Below are 17,133 nucleotides of genomic sequence, written 5' to 3' on the forward strand. Positions count from 1 at the left end.
AGCAGTTATTTTAAATTAGCATGTGGGGGATATCACCAACATTTGTAGCTTACAGCCTTCTTTGCACAGCGAGAGAGAGAGAGAGAGAGAATGAACCTTATTGAGAACCCTAACGTTTTGATGTAAAACATACAACAAAAAAGAACATTTTTTTAAAAGAGGAGTTGCACAACCTAACAAAACAGCAACAACAGCAAATCTAAGCAAAATAGAAAAGTAATAACCCACAGCCACTGATCTAAAACTGTTTGTCATTCTCATGGTATGTCCATCTTCTTGTAGGAGAAAAACATGTAGAAAACCTAGAACAGAATCAAGTCAAATCACATGGAGGACATCAGGAAAAAAGAGAGAGATCTCCCTCTTCCTTAGGTAATGCATCTGATAGATACATTTAAAAGGATTACATTTTTTTTTATTGATAAATGTTGGTAAATGTCAGTTTCGCCATACTCACAGAAACCGATGAAAAAGTATTTCCATTGATAATGATCAAAATCTACAGATAGGAAAAGTAAGAAAAATGCTATTTGAGAACTTATTAGAGTTTGATTGAAAGCTATTTACTTTGTATATTTTGACATGTGATATTGACAATTTGTGTTTTAATGGTTACAAAACTTGAACTTGAACTACAAAACCAAGATAAAAAACTAGCAAATTTAAAATTTAAACACAAGTGCTAGGCCTCAAATCAGGAAAGCATTTCTACTCAGAGCAGCACTTAAGCACGTGCAGTGGGACTTAAGGAGATGCTTAAAGTGAATCCACCTGCTTAAAGTGAATCCACCTGTCTGAATGGATTTAAGTATTTAGAGCCAGATTTTTAAAGGTATTTAGGCACCTAGTAGGATTTTCAAAAGGTGTCTGTCTGCATCTTTAGGTGCCTAAATACATTAAAAAATCTGGCTTAAGTGTTTTCCTGAGTTGGGCCTCTAATTACAGTTTGTAGGATTAAGAACTATCAATATGTAACCTGGGTTCTGTTTTCCTAACTAGCCCATGTTGTGGAGCTTTAATGGGAGTCACAAGGTGGCACTTCTGTGCTTTCTGAAGGTGCAGGCATGTTGCACTGGGAGATCCTGTTGGTAGGAATCCACCCAACACAGTTCAAAGCAACAGCAACAATTGAAGCAGAGCTTAATTTTCTCCATCATTCTGGTCACAGTCAGAGAAAATTTAAGAGAGCAAAATTTATAAACAGTCCAGCAACCTTGGGCTTCAGGGACACTTCACCTTTTCTAAGAATAACCCACTCACCCCTCTATTGCATGAAAGAAAGCTATAGTTTTGTGAATCAAGGCACTTCCGCTTGAGAAGTGAACGGCCCCCGTAAGTAGAATGCCCGTGAAAAGTGAGAAATTGAGCTGAGGCAGGCATGGGGCTTTGGTGTTATTGGCTACAGTGGAATTGTCAATTAGATAATCTAGGATCCACTTGTGCAGTGCAACAGGCCACTTGCAAACTGAAGGGTAGGATTCCTGATAGATTTCTTAAGATCCTTGTTGCCTATAAGCTGCTTCCCTCATTGCCTTCTTAGCTTCAGACTCTACAGAAGGATCACAGATGTCAAACTGTCATGGAAATTAATCAATTGCATATTTGCCTCTGCCCATTCACTTGGATATAACTTTTAAAATTTGTTTTATGATTTGTTTTATGGTAGCCCCGTAGAAACCCTGGTCATGGACCAGGACCCCATTATGCTTTGTGCTGTACTGTCACAGAACGAAGGGGCAACAGATGAAGACAGACAGACAGATGGTCAGCGTGGTGGACAATTGTGTCAGCACACCAGCTACCTTGCTGTTGTCACATTTTTTGGTGGTATCACAGAAAATGAGAGATTTAACGAGGGCTTCGATGGAGGATAATGTGATGGTTTCACGGCCATTGATGGGGTGCTCCTTCCAAGCATAAGGGGAAATATCAGAGAAAGCACAAAATTGCTTCTTTGAAAATTTAAGACGTGGGCAATGGAAGCTAGCATCATGGGCTCTTTGGAGGCAGGAGTCAACTGCTCAGTACTGAATGAAACATGATAGGTAGAATGACGATAGATAAGGTGGGGACAGGCTGTGAAGAACCTTGGAAGTGAAGACAAGTAGTTTGTGCACTAGAAAAGGGGAACCAGTGGATGGAGGGATGCAAAGAGAAGAGTGACATGGTCAAAGTGACTGGATAGGAAAAATAGTTTGGGCTAGTAAAAATCTTGTCTCCTCTACAAGTGGTTCAAAACTGATGCTTTCACATTTCAGAGATTCACTGATTTTAAGACCAGAAGTCTTAAATAATAATGCAGGCCCCTCTCCTGCATAAGTCAGGCCATAGAATTTCACCCAGTGATTCCTGCAGCAGGTGAAATATACCTTGTACCTCTTCCCTCTCTCACCACGCACACACACCTACACACGTGAAGCAAAACTGAATTCCCAGCATTCTCCTGGGCATGGAGACTCCTCCCTGCTTGGAATTCCAGGCCGCGCAGTTCCCAAAGCGAGAGCTCTATCACCCACAATATTAGTGTGCCCGTCCTGCATGCAACCTTGCACAATATGGCCCAGATTTTTACAGCACTGGGCTCAGTAACAAGTAAGGAGCCATGGCTACTGCTTGCAAGCTACATAATTCAAAAACAGCTGAGAGAGCTCAGAAACCTACAATACACTGGAGCATCCAGCAGCTTGGGTAGTTATTATTATGAGGATTATTTTTAAATACCCTTTTACTTGTGTTGCCATCTCTCTGATGAGAAATGAAGGAGGGGGGGGGTCACTAACATTTAAAGTAGCAGAACCATTCAGATGTGGGCACACAATACTGGGTAAGGGTCCCATCCAATGCCCACTGAAGACAGTGGTAGTCTTTCCATTGACTTCAATGGGCAATAATGATGCTATTTTATTATTGCCATCTCTCCCCCAGCCTCCTCTTTTTACAACCCTCCCTTCTTGTGGTGTATTAAATTTAGACTGTGCTCTCTTCAGGGCAGAGATTGTGTCTTTATTTGCTTTGTGAGGTGCCTGGCATAGCTCTTGGCACTTGAAAATAACAATACTAATGGCTGCTCATCCTGCCCCTTGCTCAAGCAAGTACTATACTTCCCCTATGTACACGCAAAGGTAAATAAGACAGTTTCTGCTTTTTCAACATGTTTGTGGAATTATATTTTATAGGTGGAAAACAATATTTCAGCTCATATAGGCCGGATTCTCATTTGGTATAAATGAGCCTAGCTTTAACAATTTCAATGGAATTACTACAATTTACACCAGCTGAGAATCTGGGTCCTATGTATAGAAGGATGTGGCTGCTGTCAGAAACTTTGTTTCTCTTGTCAACGCTTCTTTAGAATAACTAGAATGGAATATGCAAAACAGACAAGTAGCTGAGTGAGAAACTGTTGACTTGCATGTGACTTATGTGGCAATATGTGAAAACTGAGATTCCTGTGAGTTTCCACAAATAAACCTCAAATTTGGTCAAGATTCAAATTTTGGAATTTCTGTCAATGCTAGTGAGATTGTTCTCTGCTTTTCCTGGCTGTTTTGCAATTTCTCACAGCTCTGAACATGCTCTCATAGGTTTGTACTAATTACTGGAACCTTTAATGTGGAAAAACGTATTAAGTGAAACCAAAATGAAAGCAAACCACAACTTTTAGGTCAGAGGGAAAATGCGTTTGATAGCCTGTTGGTCTAGTTAAAAAGAAACCCAAATTACCTTGTATACAATTTCAGAGTAGCAGCCGCGTTAATCTGTATTCGCAAAAAGAAAAGGAGTATTTGTGGCACCTTAGAGACTAAATAAATTTGTTAGTCTCTAAGGTGCCACAAGTACTCATTTTCTTCTTGTATACAATTGACACCTGAGAGCAATGAAAATTGACCAAATTACTGAGAGACAGAATGTATCAGCCCAGCTTTGTGCCAAAATACAAACGAGAGGACGTTAATAGTGTTCCTGGGTCAAAACTGTCATTTTGAATTAAAAGTTCAGAAGGCGCAAGCAGTACTGCTCCCTGATGGGCCTCAGGACTGAGACATCTCCTTCACAAATAATTGTATTAGTTTTGAATCAGCAATGGAAATAAAGGATGCACAATTACCTCCTTATACTCTTCATCCTTTTCAGTAACATGGTTGTGCTGAATTATCTTTGTCTTGATGTTTGCACCAAGGTTTATTAGATATCTCCCCATCCCCAATAGAGTAGCCAATTTTTACTCCCACATCTGTGTTTGGAGTTAAAGGTGTGCTTGGTTCAAGGTGGCTTGTTCACTGCTGCCAAACACAGAATTGGCCCCTCCACTCCTTTTTGTCCATTAGCTGACTGTGCACAGAATATCACCTCTGAAGAGAGGAGTGTGCAGAGGCTGTATCATTCATTTTAATCACAAGTCCCCATCTATTTCAATGGGATCATCTTCTTAAAAATAGATGGCATAATGTGGCCAAAGGGAAGTGGAGTAGGGTAGACCATAGAGGTGAATGCACCAAAATCCCAGATCTGTACACCTGCTCCCTCACCTCCCCCCAAAAAAAAGTTTTAGGGAATTTAGATACAGATCCAGGCATTACATTTTGAGCCTATTTCTAATCAGCCACATGTATTTTAATCTATGTAGACATTAGGGAGAACATCTTAAAATCTGCAGGGCCAGGTTTCATAGCCAGCATCATTGACAATGAAGGACAACTAATTCATCCACAAGTTACCACTTCATTGTTTCATTGGTCTTTCCTATTAGTAGAGTAGCTCTCTGGAAGCTAAGGGTCTGATCCTGAAAACACTTGCCCATTTGAATAACTTTACTTATGTGAGTAGTCCCATTGCCTTCAGTGGAACTCCTCATGGTAGTAAAGTTACATGCCTAAGTATTTGCAGGATCCAGCGCTAAATACAAGGCCGGTTCTAGGGATGGGTGAGCAGGGTGGATTCCTGGGGTGCCAACCTCCAGGGAGCACTATACCTCTGTATCACTGTTGGTTTTTCGGCTCAGTTGCTCGGGGGGCAGGGTGGGGTAGGGTGTGCGTGCCCATGTGCTGAAAATGGCGAGGGCCATTTCTCCCTAGCTAAATAGATTTTTATTACCAGCGTTGAAAATCTTTAGGCATGATACAACTGGAGTGCTTTTTGGATGGAAAGTGGAAAGCATTAAAGTACTTCTGTAAAACTGGATGCATGGCTATTTTAAATGAAAGACAAATAAAGTAGCAGCTGAATACCAATCTCCTTTTACTGCTACAGAAGTAAGGACAATTGCAGTTAAATTGCATTTCAATGAAAATAAGTTTTTATTTTATGGCATATTTCTTTGCTTGGAGGAAATGTACTTTATAAAATAAATAATTTACACATTACCAGAGTGAATAGGTGCAAAATGGTGGGGAGAGAAGAACCGAATTTGCTAATGTAGCATCAGTTGATTGACTCTGTTATCTTGACTGACCATGGTGCTGTGACGTGCTTCTACTTTAGGAGTATAAGACTTGAAACAATGAGTTTTCAGCTTTTCTTTTGCATAGCAGAAATTCCAAAGTTTTCTTCCCCCCTCCAGCGACACCATTTTAGGAAATGAGATTTGCCACATCTCTCAAGCTAAGTCAGTTCTTGGAAAGGAGACTGCAAAAGAAAAGCCAGGCTGGTGCAAGTGATAGAGAAAGCGGCATTCTCAGATTTCATGTATTAACTTTCAATACATAGGCTCTTGAAGCTGCTCCCTCTGAAATCCATAATATCCGTTCATTTTGGAGGAAATCCACTTCTCCCATATAAACGCCAAAGTAATCAGATTCTTCCTGGAAGGTGTGGGGAGATGAACTCCGCCCTAGCTTATGGGCTGGGGCAGCAGCCTCAGCCTCTTTCTTGCAAGTGGCATTGGATATTAGGGGACACTGCATTATCTTAAAGGTGGGTCTCATGGCCTTGCAGCCCACTGCACTAGCTGTGTCCCAGAATGGAGACTTCTCCCATAGTGCCCAGGGGTTGCAAAAATGCTTCTAGTCAGCTGCTTTGCTGACTAGGCAGGTAGGAGGTGGCCCAGGCTGAGTAGGGGCCAGGACCGCCTCCTACCTGCATTGGGCGGCAGCAGCTCCCAGCCCCGGCTCTGCAGGCAAGTCCCTCCCAACCCACACAAGGAGAGGGTGAGAGGGGATGAGCAGCAAATGACAGGGGGAGGGGGTGAGAGGAGTGAATGGGGTGGGGTGGGGCCTCAGGAGGAAGGGCGGGGCCTTGGGGGAAGAGGCAGGGCAGGGGCAAGGCCTGGGGGAAGGGACGGGGCAGGGGTGGGGCCTGGGTGCGACAAGGTGGGGCAGGGGCTGGACATCAGGGGAAGGGGTAGTGTAGGGATGTTCCAGCACTCCTGCTGGAGTGTCCTGTTTTTATATATTACAAAGTTGGCAACCCTAGGCATCTTGTATCTTTAATGGCAAGTCAGCCCCAATATAAGCATTATTTAATGGATGTGCCAGATAAAAAAGTCTCCATATACATGAATAGGGGCTGGTTTCTGCTATGATGCTTAAATAATGACTGTGAAAGATGTGAGGGCTAATCTGTAATGATTTATGAGTACTGTCTACGATGTGGTTATTGAGATACATACTGTATAGTTATATCTGGCTACTGGAATATGTACTGTGCACATAGATTCATAGATTCATAGATACTAAGGTCAGAAGGGACCATTCTGATCATCTAGTCCGACCTCCTGCACAGCGCAGGCCACAAAATCTCACCCACCCACTCCGATGAAAAACCTCACCCATGTCTGAGCTATTGAAGTCCTTAAATCATGGTTCAAAGACTTCAAGGAGCAGAGAAGCCTCCCTCAAGTCAACCATGCCCCATGCTACAGAGGAAGGCGAAAAACCTCCAGGGCCTCTCCAATCTGCCCTGGCGAAAAATTCCTTCCTGACCCCAAATATGGCAATCAGCTAAACCCTGAGTTGGTTTAGTTTAATAGCAGGACTGTTAATAAATTAGCATATAGATGAACACAATAGATCAATCACCTCCTGGTGAACATTTCCAGGAGGGTAAGAAAAAAATTCTGGTGCTACTTCCAGGTACCAGCAAAATTACAAGACTTGTTTTGCCAAGGCTGGGAATTAACATATTAAAAGGAAACAAAACAGTAAAAAAGTGATTCTCTAGAGAGAGGTGGGCTAAGAAGGCCTTAGGCTTCCAGGGGGTGATAAACCTTAGGTGAGATAAACAGGCATTTAGACGGTCGTAAAATCCTTTTTCCATATGGGATGCTTTGTTCCTACTGTTAAGATTAAACAATATTTTGTTTTAAGAATGCTCCAGCACCTATGTGCAAATACAACATTTTTGATGCACAATCAATACACACGCATTTTTGCAGGTGCACCCATTGTGATACACTTTCAAAATTTGGCCCTTGAAACACTAGGATATGTATCTTAGCAACATAGAGCAGTTTAGATGAAGGTAGGGACTTTTAGCAATGGATATTTATGTGACATCATATCCTTAGAGTTGAATTGTATTTGAGATTGCACTTCATTTTTTGCAGTTAGATAACAGGTTTTAATCTTGGCTTTAATAGGAATGTTGCCTCTTCCAAGCTTAGGCCCAGAGAAGAGAATTCACCTGCAGCCAAATATACAGTAATTTTCACTTTTTAAAAATCCTATTAAAGTAACAGATTTATTACAAAAAAAGTAGCAAAAAACAGATGAACTCTAAACAGTCCAAGAATAACCCAGTCCTTTGTGTTAAGTCTTACGTTTCTCGCACACAAAGAACAAAAAACACTCTTTCAATGTGGATGAATTTTATTTGATATTAAGGAAAACAACATACAACAAATATAGGTCTTCATGAGATGGTGTTAATTTGTGTCCAGTTGCGTGACAGCCCCCTTGAATTGACTTACAGCCCTTCCCTACAGCAGACAGGCTTACATGTAAAGGTGCGATAAACAGAAAGCAATAGAGCCACATAGCATCATATGATCATTAGGTTCCTAGCAATAAAAAAAAGCAGTGCAGTGAGCTTCCTGATTGCTAATTACAAATGCTAATTGGAAAATGGTAAGTATTTTCTGTGAACATTTCAAAAGAAATTAAAAATACTATTTTTTAAGAATTTCTTTTTTGGCATTTTTCTGTTTTAAAAGTGGAAAAATGGAATTATATTGAGAGAAAGAAAAAATGTCTGAAAATTTTTGTTAAGAAGATAAAAGGTCATTTATTGTAAAAATAAAACAATTAACCAGAGCTATTAATTACAGTGTATAAGTTAGTGATGAGCAAATTTATAGACCTTACAAAGAGCACGTCTACACTGCAGTTGGGGGTGCAGCTGGGGTAGAATGGGCAGTGGCTGGGGATATTCGCCTTAGTATATACCCAGGGCGGTCTGGGTGAGTTTGTACTCAACTGGCTAGCCCGAGCTGTGGCTCGTGTTACCCAAGCTACACTGCTATTTTTAGGATGCTAGCTCAAGCAGACCTAGCTCTTGTCTATCTACCCATCCTGGGAAGAATCCTCCTGGCTGCAGTGTAGACATACCCAGTGACTAGATGCTTAGCTTTGAAGTCATCTCGCTCCCTTCCTTGTAGGCTATCCTTCTTCCTCCCTCCTCCAACGCTAACCAGATTCTTGTTCCATTCCCTGGCCCTTTTGACATGAACTCAGATCCTCTCTTTCCTTTGTGTCCCAATCTCTTTTCTTACCACTCACAACTTATCTTTCTTTCAGGGTTGTAACAAATTACATGAAATTATTCCCTGTAGGCTTGGTACATTTATGTGGAGACCAAGGAGTGATGGAATGCTTTAGGTTGGTCCAAAGAGCTATTGTGAAGTTGAGCAAAGATAAATTTAATCTGAACAGCAGGAAAAAAACTTCCTTTCAGTCGAATCTGTTAGACTGAAGAATATTTTCCCTAAGGTGATAGAGGAAATGCATTGATTGAGTCATTTAAAACTAGACTGGACATAATACTAAAGAATATCTGTTGGGAAGAATCTTGCATTGGTAGTGATGAATATTATGACTTAATGGACTTTTCCTTCTGTGATTTAATGTGACTCTTTGGGCATCCATGAGTTCAATAATACTGACATGTAAAGCATGAGCCCTGCGTTGCATTATCATTTGTGAGGAATGGTGATGGATGAATTTTAATGCTCATGAAAAGGAGGGACTAAGAACAATGACTTTATACATGCACAATACAGCAAGTGACTCAGGCAGCTGTCTCTGGACAGCTCTACCATCCTACTTCAGTTCTGATCTAAAGTGCCCTCTGCTTTTGCAGTCCTGGGCACTTTGTGGTCAATCCTCTTTCCTGCTTGTTTCATGTTGATCATAGTCCTATGTTCTCTTTTTGTCAGTGTTCAACAGCTTCCTTAGATAGTTCAGTTCTGTACAATAGGATGCAGGCTCTGGCTACACTGTATGAAATAAACAATGAGGAAATAAAGAGAATTGAAAATAAACAGGCTAGAGACTCAGCATTTGCATTTCCAGCCCCAACAAAACATTTTATCCATCATGTCTGATTCAGTATTAAATTTCAGTCCTATAGCTCATCGTTCGCTATGACTCTGGGGCCTATTGCCAGAGAAATATATCCACCCTGTCAAAGTCTTGCAGTAAATCACACACCTGCCTTTCATAAAATAGTCTTTTTGTGTTGATCAAGACAACCAATGCTAAAACATTGTGGCATCTAGTCGGGGATGAGTATGAAAGGAAACGCAGACTGGGAGCCCCATAGAAATGATGTGAGGGAAATGAATAGTGCAGGGGGATAAAATATTTTAAACGAGTGAAAGAGACATTTCAGTTGGGGAGAAGATATTTCAATTGATTAACATGAATCTGTGAAATCTAGGGAGAAGAATGAAACTTGAAGACAGTGTTTTTCATTAGATGAAAAGACTGGTAACCCAGCTGACTTCTGTGCCAGACAAAGCACCCAGCTCCTCTTACAATAGAATATATGTATAGAAACACTAAACGCAAGTAGAGTATCATTATGCTTCTGTTTCTCCCAAGCATTCCTATGACAACACTTAGAATCCTTTGTCCATTTTGTATTGCTGTATATGTTTGTGTAGTGAAATTTCTCCAGAACATGGGACCAAAAAGGGTCCAATTTTGAAAAGTAACTTCACCTGTCTGCAAAGTTTCTAGCCTGACATTTGATGATGACAACCAAAAAAGAAATGGGGTGGGTTTGAGAGAGATGCCTTGTGATTGTTCATCCTTAGCTCTACTCCAGAGCACTCAGTAGTGAGCCTCGGCAGCCAAAAACTCATTTGCCCATTGACATTATTTCTCAGGGGAGTGCTTACAACACCCGTGAGACACTCTTATTCTCTATCTCTGTGGCTCTACCACTGGGTAAGTTGAGATTATCTGAGGTTTGTATCTAGGGCCTGGTCTACACCTAAAACTTTGGTTGACCTGGCTACATGCCTGAAGACTGTGAAAAATTTCACACCCTGTGCAGCATAGTTAGGTCACCCTAGCCCCCACTGAAGAAGCAGCTAGGTCGATGGAAAAATTCTTCTGTCAACCTAGCGACTGCCTCTTGAGGGGGTGGATGATTAATTATGGAGACAGAAAAGGTCCATCCACGGCTGTAGTAAGAGTCTATACTACAGTGTAACAGCAGGATAGCTGCAGGGCTGCGGCTGGGCCAAGGCAGTGGTTGTAGTGTAGACATACCCTAGGATGCAGTATGGTCTAGTTGCTATGGTACTAGATTTGGAGTCAGGAGACTAGGAACAGAGTTCTGGCTCTGCCACTGTCTTCCTGTACAACCTTAGGCAAGCCTCTTCCCCACGTCCCCGCCACCCAGTCCATGTTTTGTTTATTTATAGGGTAAGCTCTTCAGGACAGGAATCATCTCTCACTATGTGTTTGCACAGCACCTAGCACAATGGGCATCCAATTTTAATTAAGTTATATTACAGCAGTGGTATAATACAAACTATAAAAAAAAGAAGAGGAAGAGAAGATTTTAGCTAGCACACGTGGATATGCCAGGTCGAATTGGAAAGGTTAAGCCTGCAAAGAATATTTATTCGGACATTGTTTGAAATTCTTTGTCAGCAAGTTTCGTGTTTTAATCAGTATTTGACAGATTTGGCTTTAGCTCCTGTGAAAATCGCTGAACAGCGAAGGGCGGTTGATCAGTGGCTCAGTGATTGCCATATGAATATCGACAGTACATGATGTCTTAAGTGGAGTGTGCCATTGTGGAGAAGCTTTCTATAGACACTGGAAATTGCAGAGTTATCGGTGCAAACAAAAATAGACTCACTTCAGTTTACAAGGTCTTTTCCGCCTCCTGATTTCATTGTTTTCCAAGGCCTTGTGTATACACAAAAGTTACACTGGTACAGTTAAAGTGATACAAATCTCTCAGTATGGACACAGTTATGCCAGTATAAATGTGCTTATAGCAGTATTCCTGTATGGGAAGGGGAATACGCTATATTGGTATAAGACACCTTTATTCTGGTATAGCTGCAGTCAAACTAGGGGTTGTACCAGTATAACTGTATCGGTAAAAATCACTCCCACACTGCCAGAGTTATGTCAGTACCTAATCTGTGCATGGACCTAAGTTTGGAGGTGATGGTTCCTTCGAGTTCCTTGCTCTGCTTGACTCCTTTTGGGGCATTAGTCAAGGGGTTGTCATTGTCCTGGGACAGATAATTCATTACACAACTTAAGTGACCGCATACAGCGGCCTTGTCTGCGGTCCAACTTATATCCCAGGGATCAATATGCATCCTATTATGAATGGCTGTTTGAAAATGAAGTCTGAAAGGGTGGTTGATTGCCAGAAGTCAGACTGTGTGAACACTGAGCAACATTTTGCAGCTTTTTATGCAGCTTCCTGTCACACTCTCCATAACTGCCGCAAAATTCTATCCCCTGGGAGGCTGAGAATTTGAGAAGAGGGGGCAGGCCATTTGGTGTTTATAACCCTCAGCCTCTATTAAAGTAAAACCTCATCAGCTGAGTAGGTTGGACTTTCACAGACTGCAGGAACACTTGGTCACTCTGAATCTTGCAAACTGGTGATGGGATGAGGAGCGGGTTTACCATGAAACAAACCGTGCAGTGGCACAGGGCCCCGAACAACAGGGGCCCCTCCAAAATGCAGGACAAATCTCATCTGACAACCTGTCTCTGAGTCCCGGCTAGCGGTGCAGCAGGGCTCAGGCAAGCAGGCTGCCTGCATGCCGTGGCTGGTGGCCCCATGCCGCTCCTGGAAGCGGTCGGCTGCTGGCATGTTTCTGCGTGCCCCTGGTCGGGGAGGTGGCTCCACGTGCCGCCCGTGCTCCGGGCCGCACACAGAGACCTGTTGTTCCCCTCCCCGCAAGGGGTGTGCAGAGACGTGCCAGTAGCAGGGCTAAGGCGGCTCCTTGCCTGCTCGGCCTCCCTCCCTCCCTCCCTCCATGCTGCACCGCTCCCAGAAACGGCCAGCATGTCCCTGCGGCCCCTGGGGATGTGTCTCTCTGTGTGCTGCCCCTGCTCCGAGCGCCAACTCTGCAGCCCCCATTGGCCGGCAAATGTGGCCAATGGGAGATGCGGGGCTGGCAGCTGAGGGCAGTGGCTTGCGGAGACCCCCTGTCCCCCCCCCACCTAGGAGCCGCTGCCAGACGGATGTGTGCCAGTCACTTTGGGAGCTGCACCGCCCAAGGTAAGCACTGATCCCTTGTCCCACTCCCGCACCCCTACCCTCTGCCCCAGCAGAACCCGCACCCTGCACCCAAACTTCCTGCAAGAGCCTGACCCCCTCACCCCTCCCACATCCCAACCCCCTGCCCCAGCCCAGAGCCTGCACCCAGAACCCAAACTCCCTCCCAGAGCCCAACCCCTGCACCTCCTCCCACACCCAAACCCCCTGCCCCAATCAAGGTACTTCACTTTATTTTCATTTACTTCCCATTACTTATAGGAGAAAGATGAAGAAAAAAAGAATGAAAAATGAGTGTGTGGGGGGAGATAAGAGAGAATGTTCTTTTTCTTGGCTGGGTCCCGAGGGAGGGCCCCCCCTCCAAAAATGAAGCTGTGCACAGGGCCCCACTAATGCTAAATCTGCCACTGGATGGGATTAAATGGGAAAATCACATTGATGTGGATGAAATCGCATTAGAGCAGAGCTGACCATGTGCTACTCCTGCTGGTCTCCAATCTGTCAGCAGCAGGAGATCAGCCACTGGGAAAGGTTTGTTTTGCACTAGCATCTTATTTCAATCAGGAAACTCAAGCAGACTTTTACTGCTACTAGCTACAGAGAGTTCTGATGGAGTCTGCTCACAGTAAGGATATTTTTAATCACAAACCTGTTCACACTGCAGACAGACAGACACAGACACACACACAAGCCAGCTGGCTAGGCTTTTGTACATCCTCTGCGTAGGTGATATGTGTTATACTTAATGGAGGAACTCACTTGTTGATGGAAACATACATGGTCAGATTATCTTCCCCAGGACAATTCAGGCAGTGCAAAGGAACCAGAATCTGCCTGTAGTGCTCCAGCTCAGAGTTCTCCTTGTGGATGGAGAACCCTCATTGTAGCAGGCTCATGGGTGACCCCTCACCCCATAATGCCAGGGGAAGGGGCACTGGGGGCATATTGGGGTGAAGTGCAACTCTGTCATGCCAATCCTCTGTTCTGCAGGCTGCTTTGATTTACACCAGTGCAGATTAACCCACAGAATCAGGGAGCCATTGCTGGCTTCCTAACAAAATCCACGCCTCCCCACTCCCGACACTCTTTTGTGTTGAATGGCTCTTCATGGAGCACAGAATGTGGCCCACAGAGTACAAAATTATGTTTGACTCTTAGCAGAATGAAAGCCCATTGAAAAGCAACGGACGAGATAGCTTGGACAGTCATTCCACTTTAGTGTGAATGGCTCCCCCCTGTACACAGCTGTCAGTTTTTAAAGAAGTTATTTTATCATTGCATCAGACAACAGCCACTTGCTTGGACAAAGCAGTCAGAAACATACCGGAGTGAATCGCCCATCACTGGGTAGGGTGATGGGGTAGGTGTAGGTCTTTCCCTGTCCAGTGGCTGATTGCTCTGTTTGCCTGCCAGCAATGCAGCCCAGGAGCTCCAGAGCATAGAAGCAGCTGGATAAAAAGCATGACCAAATGTTTTCTTTCTTCCCATGGCTGTCTCATTTTTTTGTTCTTTAAAAGACAGTCTTGCAGGACGAGGCTAGAATCCTCACCTGGCCACGCTAAGTGCTCTTGAGTAAGTCCCAGTGCATGAAAGACTTGGGTTATAATGAAGACCCGGGTCTTCTTCTCAAAGTCCAGCTGAAGATGTGTGCAAGGGAATGGGTCAGCTTTGGAAATAAGATTTGCTGCTTGTCCTGGGTGATATATACGCACAGCAGCTTTTGCCTCAGTCTGACTTCACATTGAGAATGCAAACACTAACGTGTAATTAGCTCCATGACTGAAGGGTAAAGTGCCTTATCCACCCACATGGGTATCAGGGAGTGCTGCAGGAGCTCACCCTGACAGCACATAAGTGTATTAGTGTGCTTCCTTGCTAGTCACGTTGTAGTGCATTCCCCCTGCACCACACGGGCAGCCCTCTGCACATTTTTAGGCCTGAGGTCTGGCCTTCATGGAGCAGCTTGTAGGCTCCAGTCTTTGGTGATTCATTTGATGGAGTATGTGAAATATGCTCAGTTAGTTCTATTTTTAATATGTATTTGTTACACTGAGATTCCTGTTGCCATAAATGTAGGATAAGGGCTAATTTCAGACATGTCCTGCAATGGTGACCCATAGGGGGGTGGGGGCAAAGGGTCACATGACCCTCCCCAAAACACCAGCAAGGCTGGCAGCTGGGGAGATGAAGGGGCAGGGCCTGAGCTAGAAGGGAAGAGGCAGGGCCAGAGCCTCTCCTCTTTCACAAAAAGAAAAGGAGGACTTGTGGCACCTTAGAGACCAACAAATTTATTTGAGCATAAGCTTTCGTGAGCTACAACTCACTTCATCAGAGCTGTAGCTCACGAAAGCTTATGCTCAAATAAATGTGTTAGTCTTTAAGGTGCCACAAGTCCTCCTTTTCTTTTTGCAAATACAGACTAACACGGCTGCTACTCTGAAACCTCTCCTCTTTCAGCTTCCTTTTCCGGCCATGCTGCTTGGTGCGGCATGCAGCAGCTGCTCTCTTACAGGCAGTCTCTGGCCACGCTGCTTGCCTGGGACAGCCCATGCCCGGGGGCCTGGAGCAGAGCCTTCTCCCCCCACCATGTAACGTGGGACAGGCAGAGTGTGGAGCCCCTGGGTTGGGGGCAGGGCGGGGACAAGTCAAATGGGGGGGGTTCACATCGGGGGCTGGGAGGAGCCACATGGGGAGGTCGCATGCCCCCGTTTAGCTGGTGCCCCCTTTGTGTCCCTCCCACTAATCGCCCGCCCTGCTAACTCACCCTGTTACAACTCAGGGTTCATTTATTCTCTGGGCTACTTACTGATGAGACATCCCCAGTAGAAACCGGTACTGATGAAATCACCACATGGTTATTCCAGAGCTGATGCTGTTCGGCATTTTCATCGGTGAGTTGAAGGTAAATATAAAATGACTGGTGATAAAATTTGTAGATGACACATCAATTGGCCGAATAGTAAACAACAATGGGGAGAAGGCCGCCATCACAAATGATCTAGATCGTTTGGTTAAGCTAGGTCCATTTCAAACCAAATGCGTTTTAACACAGCCAAATGCAGTCAGAAGGAATGCAGGCTGTACCTACAGAACAGGAGATTGTGTCCTGAGAAGCAATGACTCTGAAAAGGATTTAGAGGTCTGTGACCCAGGGATCTCTAGTGCCCACTCTTAGAGGGCACTGACGGTGCATAGGATTTTACAGGGATTCCCTGGGGCACATTTGTGTATAATAGTTCACCAAAGGGTGGCAGGTAGAGCCTCTTCTGAGAGCCACTGGTTGTCATAATCATTGTGCAATGTATGTAGGGATAATATTTAAGAAGTTATGCATCTATACTGAAAATTATGTTCTTAAGATTTTGGAGTTAAGGTGGGTCACCAGGAGGTGACATGACTCAGACAGGTTCCTCTCAGGCAGGAGATAAAAAACACTTTGATCATATGTGTATTGTCACCACACAATGGAGGCCCATTTGCATACTGAGCCAAGTGACAGCTGAGATGCCACAACATCTAGATGCGAGAAGATCTACAGGAAGAAACAAAACAGCGAGGGGATGTCCTGTTTATGACTGAAGACAAAGGATGGGACTTGTATACTTTGGGAAGCAAAGGAATACACTCAGTCCTTCACCTAGGAGACAAGCTGTCAGCATGTCTGTCTCCTGAAGAAAGACCACAGCCAAGTGTGGCTATAAAACACTGCAAGATCTTTGGGTGAGCATTACTCTACAAACCATGAGAGTATCTAAGTCTAGGCTCAAGAATGCATGTTGTGATTTATTTTATATGTAACCGTTTTGTTTTCAATACTTCTACTTGCTACTAGTTGAATCTCTGTGCTTTTAAAATAAACATAGGCTTGATTTTGACTATTAACATATCCAACAGCTGTGTGTTAAGTGGAGTGGTGTTCTGAAGTGGAGCTGGTAAGTTAGGGTGTCCTGTTCCTTTGGAAGCAGTGAATCTGTGAATATTGCAAGTGTACAGTGGAACAGGGGCTAGACATTCCAGAGAGACGCTCGGAGGGGTCAAGGGTTGGAGTGTGCCTATCGCTAACTTGCAAAGAAACAGCATGGTAGCTGAGGCTTACAAGGGAGTGCTTGTGTTGTCCATGGCCACTGGAGTTGGGAGCTGATCTCCAGCAGGCATAGACAAGACTTCCTCGTGCTAAGGGCAGGTGGTAGTGAGGTGCCCCCACAACCCTGGGTACTCCCAGAAAGCATCACAGGGTCATAGTTGACAAACAATTGAACATGAGCTCCCAGTGCAATGTTGTGGCCAAAAGGGCTTATGCAATTCTTGGGGAGTAGTGAGCAGAATTAGGGTGATTTTATGTCTGGCATTGGTATCAGAACACTGCATGCAGAATACTGCATATCAGAATACTGCATACCGTTCTAGTGTCCACAGTTTAAGGAGGATGTCTAA

The sequence above is a fragment of the Dermochelys coriacea genome, chromosome 13, assembly GCF_009764565.3.
Source record: "Dermochelys coriacea isolate rDerCor1 chromosome 13, rDerCor1.pri.v4, whole genome shotgun sequence".
Classification (NCBI taxonomy): domain Eukaryota; kingdom Metazoa; phylum Chordata; order Testudines; family Dermochelyidae; genus Dermochelys; species Dermochelys coriacea.